Here is a 10,733-nt window from a genome sequence, read left to right as displayed (position 1 = left end):
TCTTCGGGGTCCAGCCAGGGCTGGAATTCCAGCCATGGAATCATCAGTATTCACAGACAGCACTAGGACTGTGATTCAGATCATTGTCAATAGAGCCTTGAATTAGATCTCAAGGTTCTTAAAACCTAGTGCCTACTTTAAAGTGAGTTTTCTGCCACTATGTACAAAATGTGTTGACTAAGTTATGACTAGTGAGAGCTGGAGCAAAAGCATAGTAACATTCATTCTAGCGGAGTTTTGACACCCTTACGGGTTTCTTGGGAAGGGATGAAAAGAGTCTACACTAGAAAAGAAGTCTAAATTCGGAATCATCATTTAAATATCTCAGAAAGAATCTCCTAACTTTATGAATAGTGGTATAAGCATGCAAAGGAATGAGCCTTTTTCTATTCTGTATTTTTCTGTGCAGACAAGGAGCCATTTCCATCTAACAAAATAGATCTCGGCTACTTCATCCGCAAAGGGAGATTCTGGAAGTCTCCAGAATGCTCTGGTATTAAATGCCAAATGTGGAAGGCTGGTCTTGGCTGTGCCAGAGAGAGAGGCTGGGGGACCTTGATTAATTTGCTTTCCTTCCAGCTTTTTATATCTCTGGATTTCCCTCTATAAGATGAATGTCACCGTATTCCTATGAGATGAGTATTTCTCCACAGAGATGCTGCTGAAATCCTCGGAGGTAAAAATCCATTTGTCCCATAACACATATTAAGACATTCATGCAAGGAGCTGTAATAAAGAGATGACAAGACACAGATCACAGTGAGAAACAAGCAAAGGAATCAATGGTCAAAATGCAAAAGATGGGAGAAACAGGGGGGCCCCTACTCGTTCAGTTGTAGGAGAGGGCGGGGGATGCCAGAAAAAAACTTTCCAAAGAGGTGACCAAATACTGAAGCCAAAGATTGAACAGTGGGTACAAAGGCGTCCAGCGAGTGGGAAGAAGGTGTGTCAGTTCCCTGGGACTGCAGTAACAAAGTACCACAGACTGGTTGGCTTCGGACAACAGGACCATAGTGTCTCGCAGTTCTTTATTCTCTTAAAACAAAAATGAGGGAGACCTTTATTATTTTATTTTTCAACATATTTTGTTATGTTATTACAGTTGTCCCAACCTTTCCTCCTCCTCCTCTCTGGGGGTTACTGCCCAGAGAGTAACCCCCATCTCTCTGGCAGTCCCCCCCTCACCTTAGTTCATGTCCATGGGTCGTGCATATAAGCCCTTTGGCTACTCCATTTCCTATGCTGTTCTTAACATCCCCCTTTCTATTCTGTACCTACCAATTTGCACTTCTTAATCCCTGCACTGTTTTCCCCTTTTCTCCTTTCAAATGATCCGTGTATCTCTGATTCTGTTTCTGTTCCTCTTGTTGGCTTGGTTTGCTTTTCAGATACAGTTGTTGACAGTTGTGAATTTGTTGCCATTTCAATGTTCCTAGTTTTGATCTTCTTTTTCTTAAAGAAGTCCCTTTAATATTTCATATAATAATGGCTTGGTGATGATGAACCCCTTTAACTTGACCTTGTCCGGGAAGCATGTTATCTGCCCTTCAATTCTAAATGATAGCTCTGCTGGAGAAAGTAATCCTGGTTGTATGTCCTTGCATTTCATCACTTTGAATACTTCCTGCCAGTCCCTTCTAGCCTGCAAAGTTTCTTTTGAGAAGTCAGTTTACAGTCTGATGGGAACTCCTTTGTAGGCAACTCTCTGTGTTTCTCTTGCTGCTTTTAAGATTCTCCCCTTATCTTTAACCTCTGGTATTTTCATTATGATGTTTCTTAGTGTGGTCCTCTTTGGGTCCATCTTGTTTAGGACTTTCTGTGCTTCCTGGACTTGTGTGTCTACTTCTTTCACCAAATCAGGGAAATTTTCCTTCATTATTTTTTCAAATAGATTTCCAATTACTTGCTCTTTCTCTTCTCCTTCCAGCACCCCTGTGATTTGAATGTTGGTACATTTGAAGTTGTCCCAGAGCCTCCTGAGCCTATCCTTGGTGTTTTTTTATTATTATTATTATTTTCTGGCAGTTCTGATTTCATGTTTTTTTCTTACTTGTGTTCCAAATCATTAATTTGATTCTCAGCTTCATCCACTCCACTGTTAGATCCCTGTAATTTTTTCTTTATTTCACTTAGTGTAACCTTCATTTCTGTCTGGGTCTTTTTTATACTATTGAAGTGCCCAGTGAGTTCCTTGAGCATTCTAATAACCAGTGTTTTGAACTCTGCATTTGATAGATTGCTTATCTGCATTTTGTTTAGTTCTTTTTCTGAGTTTTGTCCTGTTCTTTCATTTGGGCCATATTTCTTTGTCTCCTCAGTTTGGCAGCCTCCCTATATTTGTTTCTGTGTATTAGGTAGAGCTGCTTTGACCCCGTCTTAGTAACGTGGCCTATTGTAGAAAAGCACACCAATAATTTGGATGGGGTGGAGCCTTACTCACCAGGCAAGGCCAAACCATGTGAACCATGTTGATGGAGTCTCCAATATGGTGTCACAGGTCTGTGGCTCTGTGTGGGGGAGGGCTCAGAAAGGGGCCAATGCTGCTGCCTGGCCTCCGGAGTTTTGTCGGGAGGAAGCCGTCTCCTGGCGCCTGCCCTGATGCCAGACACTCCGGTTTCTTCCCTTGTGCCACTGGTGCCCTTCCAGCTGCTGCCCCGGTGCTGGAGCCTGGAAGGAGTGACTCTGCCTAAATCCTAAGTCCGTTGCAGGCCCTTTAAGAATCCTGCAGTTTCTCCTACTTCCCTAACCCCCCACTGGTTTTTACAGCCACAGGTGACGGGGATTTATCTTCTTGGCACTGGAACGCTGGCCTGGGTGGTCTTATGTGGGACTGGGATCCCTTGCTCCCAAGGTGTCCCCCCTGATTTTTATCTACCATGCGTGGGTATAGGACCACCCACTCTGCATATCCACCCCTCCTATCCATCTGGGTGAATGTGACTTCTTTAATTACATGGGATTCCATTCAGCTCGATATTCAATTATTTGAGATGATATTTGTTTTGTAGCCTAGCCATAATTTTTGCTGCGGTTGTGCAAAGAGGGGAGCCTTATTTACCTGCACCTCCATCTTTACCCGAGGTCTCTGGCTCCGAATTCTGTAGGCTACAATTTGAGAGCAAGGTGTTCAGAGGGAGCAAGACCATGCTCCCTCCAAAGGTGCAGGAGGAAGATCTGCTCCAGGCCTGTCTGCTGGCTTCCGGGAGTTCGTTGGCTTGTGGCAGCATCACTCCAATCCTTTTTCTTTCAAGATTTTATTTATTTATTTGTAGAGAGAGGGGAACAGAAGGGGAAAAAGAGGGAGAAAAACACCAATGTGTGGTTGCCTCTCACATGAGCCCTACGGGGGGACCTGGCCCACAAGCCAGGCACGTGCCCTGACTGGGAATCAAACTGATGACCCTTTGGTTTGCAGCCCACACTCAATCCACTGAGCTACTCCAGCCAGGGCAGCATCACTCCACTCTTCACATGACGTGTACGCATGTCTGTATCCAAATTTCCTCTCGGACACTAGTCATATTGGACTAAGGGTCCGTCATACTCTAATATGATCTCATTGTAACTAATTATATCTGCAATGAACCTATTTCCAAATAAGATCACAGTATGAGATCCTAGGGTTAGGACTGAAATATATGAACTGTTTGGGGGAAGCGAACACAGTTCAACATATAACAGAGAGAGAAGGGCCAGTAAGGCCAAATAAATGCCTGTGCAGTCACTGAGGGAGGATTCTGGGGGGGGGGGGGGGGTGTTAAAGGGTATGCTGGAAAGAGCAGAAGGAAATAAGTAGAGAACTAGACAGATCACAGAGAGCCTTGGAGGCCAACCAAACACTGCGACTCTTATCCTGGTGAGACATTGGAGCGCTTGAATCAAAGGACTGGCCTAATCAAGACAGGGGTTCAGGAGGAGCTGTCTCACACCAGTGTGTGGGTGAACTGACGGGGGCCACACCGAGACTCGGGAGCCTTTAGCAGAAGTTGAGGGAAACAGTAGTAGCTCATGACTATCTTATAGGCTATTTCTTCACCTAATCATTTCTCTAATAACTTACTTCCTAATTAAGGCTAAGTACTGAGACAGTGGATCACTCTCCCAATCAGGCTCACCAAGGTCTTATTTTATTCCTGTTATGGTATGGTATAGTTTATGAGGATATGTATTATAATTTAGACATAGATATCTAAGAGATAGATATCTCATAAACATGTTGAGAAGGCTATGCTATATAAAGTAAAGAAATAGAGAATAAAAAATTCCAAAGAAAATAAAAGTCAAATACCAAAAAGACTATGTCTTACTAAAAGTGAAAATTGCAAGAAAGTCCTCTGGAGGAAGTTGTACTTTGTCTCGGTCTTAAAAGATAACTAGAATTTAGATAAAAATGAACTGAGTTTCTGTTTTGAGCTCTTATTTCAAAACAAACGATTACTTTCTTCACCTCTCTGGGAGTGAACTAAAAACTACTTAACAACAATTAGGTTGGGAATAGGAAGCAATAATAGGCATGCTCTGTGACATTCTTTATTTTAAAAAATACTGTAAATCTTTGTGACCACATGCGAGGATCGACACCATGGGAGATGCCTTGACTCCAACTTGAACCCTTTAGCCTTGGTCACCGGCTCTTCTAGGGAGGCCAGAAATTGTCTCCCCAAAACATATACAGCATTGAATGTCAGCACTCGGGCAAGTAAGCTGTGTCCGTGTGCTCCTGAGCCATCCCCACTTGTTCTTAGTCCAAAAACAAAGTGATTCATTTTTGCCCTTTAGGAAACAGGAGCCATTCTCATATTGTGAAATCTTGGCAATGGTTTCCTCTTCACAATAGGTGAAGGGGAAGAAGCTGCATTAGGTACCATCTGTCAAATATAAATCCTTCAAAACTAGTGGTGACCCCAGAATAACGTCCATAGTGGAAGACATGGACGATAGATTTTATGTGCATAGTCCTCTTTAACAGGCTGTGTCTTCGTATAGTTTATTATCTTTCTTTCTTAATGACATTGACAAACTTAATACTTTCCTATGTAGCCTACTACTTCATTTGGGGGATTATTAATATTTAAATGCTTCAATAACTTTATAACTTGTTTTCTTAACACATGACTCCATCCTCGTCAAATAGCAATTAAACGTCACAGACTAAAGGACAATAGTGTGGATTGCAACATGGTTTCATGCTTTACATGTAAACCTGGAGGAAATGAATCCATCAGTTAGGATGTTTTTAGCTACAAGCCAGAGCACCTCGACTGGATGTGGCATAAACAATAGCCAGTGTATTAAAACAAAGACACCTTAGGGCACGTAATGAGACCGTGTGTTGATTTAGGTCTCCTACCCTCCTGTTAAAATGCATCCAACATGGGAACTTTTCCTTCTGTGCCAGGACAAAAACTCAGGCATTCAGGCGGTCCCAATGATTTTGCTAATAACATGGGAATGCATGCATGCATAGATTAATTAATTAATAGCTTGCGGTCATTTTAAGTAGAAAAAGTTGTCTAAGTATAGTGATTGTTTATAGTCTCATGTTAACAATCATAAATTTGAACATGATTTTAAGTTAAACATTCCCCTTTCCTAATCTTCAGGAAATCTGAAGACAGGAAACTACTGAAAGTAGCATGAGCCTGCACTCTTTCCTGCCCTTCATCTCCATCCCTCTTCCTCATCCTCTGGTTGCTGAAATTTCCATCGCACTGGCTGAAAGGGGTTGAAGGGAACAGGTGGAAAGGGTTACTGAGGCAAACCCCAGAATGTGCTGAAACTGGTTCATGCTCCTAGATTCTCATGGGTAAATTTGGTTCCCAAAGGGATTAAACCCATTTATACCAATTACCCCAGCTGGTAATTTCAGCAATATTAGATTTTATTGTTTTAAAAATATTTATTGTGCCCTGGCTGGTGTAGCTCAGTGGATTGAGTGCAGGCCTGTGAACCAGAGTATCATGGGTTGATTCCCAGTCAGGGCACATGCCTGCGTAGCAGGCCAGTTCCCAGCAGGGGACTCACGAGAGGCAACCATACATTGATATTTCTCTCCTTCTCTCCTTCCCTTCCCCTCTGAAGTTAAATCAATAAAATCTTAAAAAATAAAAATAAAAAAATAAAATTATTTAGTGTTATGAGGCAAAAAGGGATTCACTGGTTTGTTTTTGTTGTTGTTTTGCATTGTTTGAATTACTAGTAAGTTCTATCTTTGTTTTATACATGCACTTTTCTTTTATAAACAATTTTGTTCATTACCTATCATCATTATTCCCTTACTTGACATATGATATTTGTAATGAATGTCCCTACTATTCGATTTTATTTCAGTTTGGTGCTTTTTGAATTATAGTGGCTTTCTTATGATCAAATTTGTCTCTCCCTTAGAAATTATAAAAAACATCTTTCCTAAAAGTAGAACATTAAGTATTTCCGAAGATGTAATAAATATTCGAGTGCTTTCTTATTTTTAAAATTTAGTCACCTATAATTAATTTCTGTCATCTATAAAATGATTTCCAACATACATTGTTAAGAGAAAGAAAAAGTGTGATGCAGAACAGTGCTATTATATGCTACCATTTGAAAAAAAAATTATAAGTATGTCTCCATTTAAATAAAATGTCTCCAGAAATATCTATGAGAAACTGATAACATTGGTTGTGTCCAGGAAGAGGAATTCAGTGGCTGGGAATGAAGAGGAACAAAGAGTCCCCTTTTTTATTAAGTTTCGATCTATTTAAGTGTATTACTTATTCTAATAATATATAAATGTCTTAGAAAAATAGAGAGGGAAGGGCTAGGGTTAGAAATAGGGAAGAAGATCTCATCATGGGAAAATAGCACCTGCAGAGTTTTCCTGGGAAAAAAATCTGTATAATAACACAATGCAGCCAAGCAAAAGTGATTGGCAATGCAGAGGTCAGTGCACAAGAGGACTGATAGTGAGCGTAGAATGCATTTAATTATAAATGATGGCAAGTCATTACGGCAACTGCAGTTATAAAATGAATGTCACATGTTCTTATATTTTAAAGGGAAAGAACATAATGTCGAACTTATGAGACTATGTATAACCTAGTTAGAATAGACTGGTTACCTAAATCTCAAAGCCCGTGTCAAAAATTAGTGACTGTACCAATTCATTCACCCAGTCGATTTCTATGTGCCCAACATCTGTTGCATCTGAGGCCCTGCGCTGGGCATCGAGGGCAGAGCAGTGAGTGAGAGCAGCAAGTATCACTGTATCATGGTGCTTCTGTTCCAGCAATAGCCTATAGAAGCTTTTTTGTTTCTTTGGTTGGGTGGGAAGGGAAGCATAAAGATATTGTTTAACACCATAAAAATAACCTCTAATGGCAGGTGTTTTCTGAAATACTAATAAAAATGGTGAGGGATATGGGAGACAAAAACATCGACTGTGTTACACACACTTACAAAAAAGAAAACTAAAAGGCAAAAAAGAAGTAAAATCATAAAATAGGATGGCAGAATCAAGACCAAATGTAATGCATGACTATTATTACTACCTAAAATAGATTGCTATATTATATAACTCTTACTATTTCGTTTAATTTTCAGCTACAACATTTAAAACTTCAGGATTAAAAAAAGCAATAAAAATAGAAGAACAATTAAAAAGCTTATAAAGAGTATTTCCCAAGACAAATTCTTGGGATAAATATCAGGGAGAAATTCTTATGAAACCGCTATAAGTTGTTTCACAGAGAATAAAACAAATTTACAAGGTTAGCACATGATTTCAATCAAAACCTAGCCAAGGCAACACAGACCAACTTCCCTTGTAACCACTGATCTAAAACAACCAAATAGAAGGTTGCCGTGCAGAGTCTAGCAATGCTCATGCATAGCCAGTTTGCTCCAGGAACATATGAGTGTTGAGAGCATCTCTTAGCAGAATACCCCGTACTGAGCAATCAAACAGAGAACTGTCGGCAGGCGTACCTCCTGCCGTTATGGATTGCTTCACTGGGCTTTGCAGATACTGTGTTTCTTACCAATTCATAGTTTGCAGCAACCCTGCACGGAGCAAGTCCACGGGCACCATTTTTCCAACAGCATTTGCTCACTTCCTGTCTCTGTGTCGCATTTTGTTAATTCTCACAACACTTCAAATGATTTCATTCTTATTATATTTGTTACATTGATCTATGAGCAGTGGTACTTTTGTAATTGTTTGGGCAACCACAAACCATGTCCGTATCAGACGGCCACTTTAACGGGTAAATGTTGTGTGTGTCCTGACTACTCCACCCCTAGGCCAGCACCCCCATCTCTCTCCCTTTCCTTACGCCTTCCTATTCCCTGAGACGCACCAACATTGAAACTAGGCCACATGATAACAGCCTCTAAGTGTTCAAGTGAAAGGACGAGTCGCACATGGCTCGCTGTAAATCAACAGGTGCAGACGATTAAGCTTGGTGAGGAAGGCATGTTGAAAGCGAGACATATCAAAAGCTAGGCCTCTTGCACCAGTTAGCCAAATTGTGAGTGCAAAGGAAAAGTTTTTAAAGGAGATTAAAGATGCTACTCCAGAGACCAACACCCATGATAAGAAAGAAAACAGCCTTATTGCTGAGGTGCAGAAAGTTTTAGTGGTCTGGGCAGAGATCAAACCAGCCACCGCGTTCCCTTCAGACAGAGCCTTCTCCAGGACAAGCTTGTAACTGTCTTCAGTTCTGTGAAGGCTGAGAGAGGTGAAGAAGCTGCACAAGAAAAGTGTGAAGCCAGAAGAGGTTGGGTTGCGAAGTCTTTTCGATAACACAAAAGTACAAGTTGAAGCAGCAAGGGCTGATGCAGAAGCTGCAACGAGTTACAGAAAAGGTCTCACTAAGATAGCGAAGGTGGCTACACGAAGCAACAGATTTTCAGTGCAGACCAAAGAGCTTTCTGTTGGAAGGAGATGCCTGCTAAGGACTTTTGGTAGTTGGAGAAGAGGGGTCAATGCCTGGTTTCAAAGCGTCAAAGGACAGGCTGACTCGTGTTAGGGACTAATGCAGCTGGTGACTTTAAGTTGAGGCCAGGGGTCATTGACCATTCTGAAAATCCCGGGGCCCTTAAGAATTATGCTGAACCTACTCTGCCTGCGTCTATAAATAGAACCACACAGCCAGGGTGAGAGCACATCTGGTTACAACATATTTACTGCATATTTTAATCTCACTATTGAGAACAACTGCTCAGAAGAAAACAATTTTTTTCTTTCAAAGCGATACTGCTGAAACAGCCCAAATCCTAAAATATTACTAACCTTGTTTAAAAATGTATAGAGTGACTTCTGTGACCCAGCAACCCCCTTCCTGTGCGCATCGGCCTCACGGCAATGCGGCACAGGTGTGGGCAAAGAACACGTGCGGGAACATTCAGACCGGCACTCCCCAAAACAACCCCAAACCTGGAAACAACCCAAATGGCTCTGCAGTAGAAGGAGTGAATTATACAGTCACGCAATGGGCTACTACACAGCAAGGAGAACAACAAATACAATCAGGCACAACAATGTGAGTGAATATCCCAAACAAGGGGAATGAAAGAAGCCAGACACCAAGAACGCACTGTAAGATTTCGTTCATATAAAATACAAAAATCAGGAAAGCTAATCGGGGTTGACAGAAGTCAAAGTTGTGGTCTCCTTGTGGGAGGCCCTGACCAGGGGAAGGACTGGTGCCTCCTGGGGTTCAAGCAATACTGGATTTCTTAACACAAACGCTGGTTATACAAGTGTGTTCAATTTGGGAAAACTTACTGAACTGCACACTTCGGATATGTGTGCTTTTCTGTATGTATTATACTTAAATTCCTTAAAAATATTTACAGTCTATAAAATGGGGCCTGAAATATGCAAATATCATTTCTTCGTAAGTTCTTCCAATGGATGACATGACTGCTCTTAGCTCTATAAAGTTTTTCTACCACCTCATCCTTCTCTACCCCCAGTTACAAAAACTGGGGTCTAACTGAAATGCACATCTCAGCCTGCCAGTAATTGAGCTCGCAAGTCCTTTCTCTCACCTCTCACCCTAATAACCTCCCTCCTGCCCCCCTCACCTTTTAACCCTTTGAATATGTTGACTCAGTTGGACACTTTTCTCAGCCAGTGCTGGGATTAAGCCCACAGAGGGTTTATAGGTTCCATCCCTGCGACTTGGTAGCACCCTGACTTAAGGTAATTTACCTTTCTGTGCCTCAGTTTTCTCGTCTGCAAAATGTTAACAAACGAAGGCTCCTACCTCACATAGATGTGGTGAGGATTCAATGAACTAAAAATATGTAAATTATCGAGAGTGGAGAACACTCTGGATGACACTCCCTTGCATTAACTCTAGGACCCAGCTTTTTAATTGGTGGAAATTCCGATGCATTCTACGACAGTCAGTGGTGTCTTGCAATCACTGTCCCTCAGGAGGCAATTGTGACAGAGTTGTCACTGCTTGTGCTTACAGCTCGTATTCTTTTATGTGTGTAGGAGTAAAATATGGAAACAATTTGCCCAAATAAGCAGTTCTTCCAGTAACCACAAAACTAAAATTTTAGAAGGTAGTTTTTTGTTCTCCCTAAGCACACTTGTTAGATGGCTCCTTTGAGTTGAGGAAATGTCCTGATGAAATGCCTCATGAAGGTGCTGTTAGAAGCTCCCCAGCATCATTCTGTTTTAAAAATATTCCCATGCATTATTTGATTTTTAAGTTATGTTTTTAAAAATCTATTATTTC

The sequence above is a fragment of the Sturnira hondurensis genome, unplaced genomic scaffold (assembly GCF_014824575.4).
Source record: "Sturnira hondurensis isolate 20B ecotype Veracruz unplaced genomic scaffold, ASM1482457v3 Scaffold0019006, whole genome shotgun sequence".
Classification (NCBI taxonomy): domain Eukaryota; kingdom Metazoa; phylum Chordata; class Mammalia; order Chiroptera; family Phyllostomidae; genus Sturnira; species Sturnira hondurensis.
Note: the sequence above shows the minus strand (reverse complement) of the source record.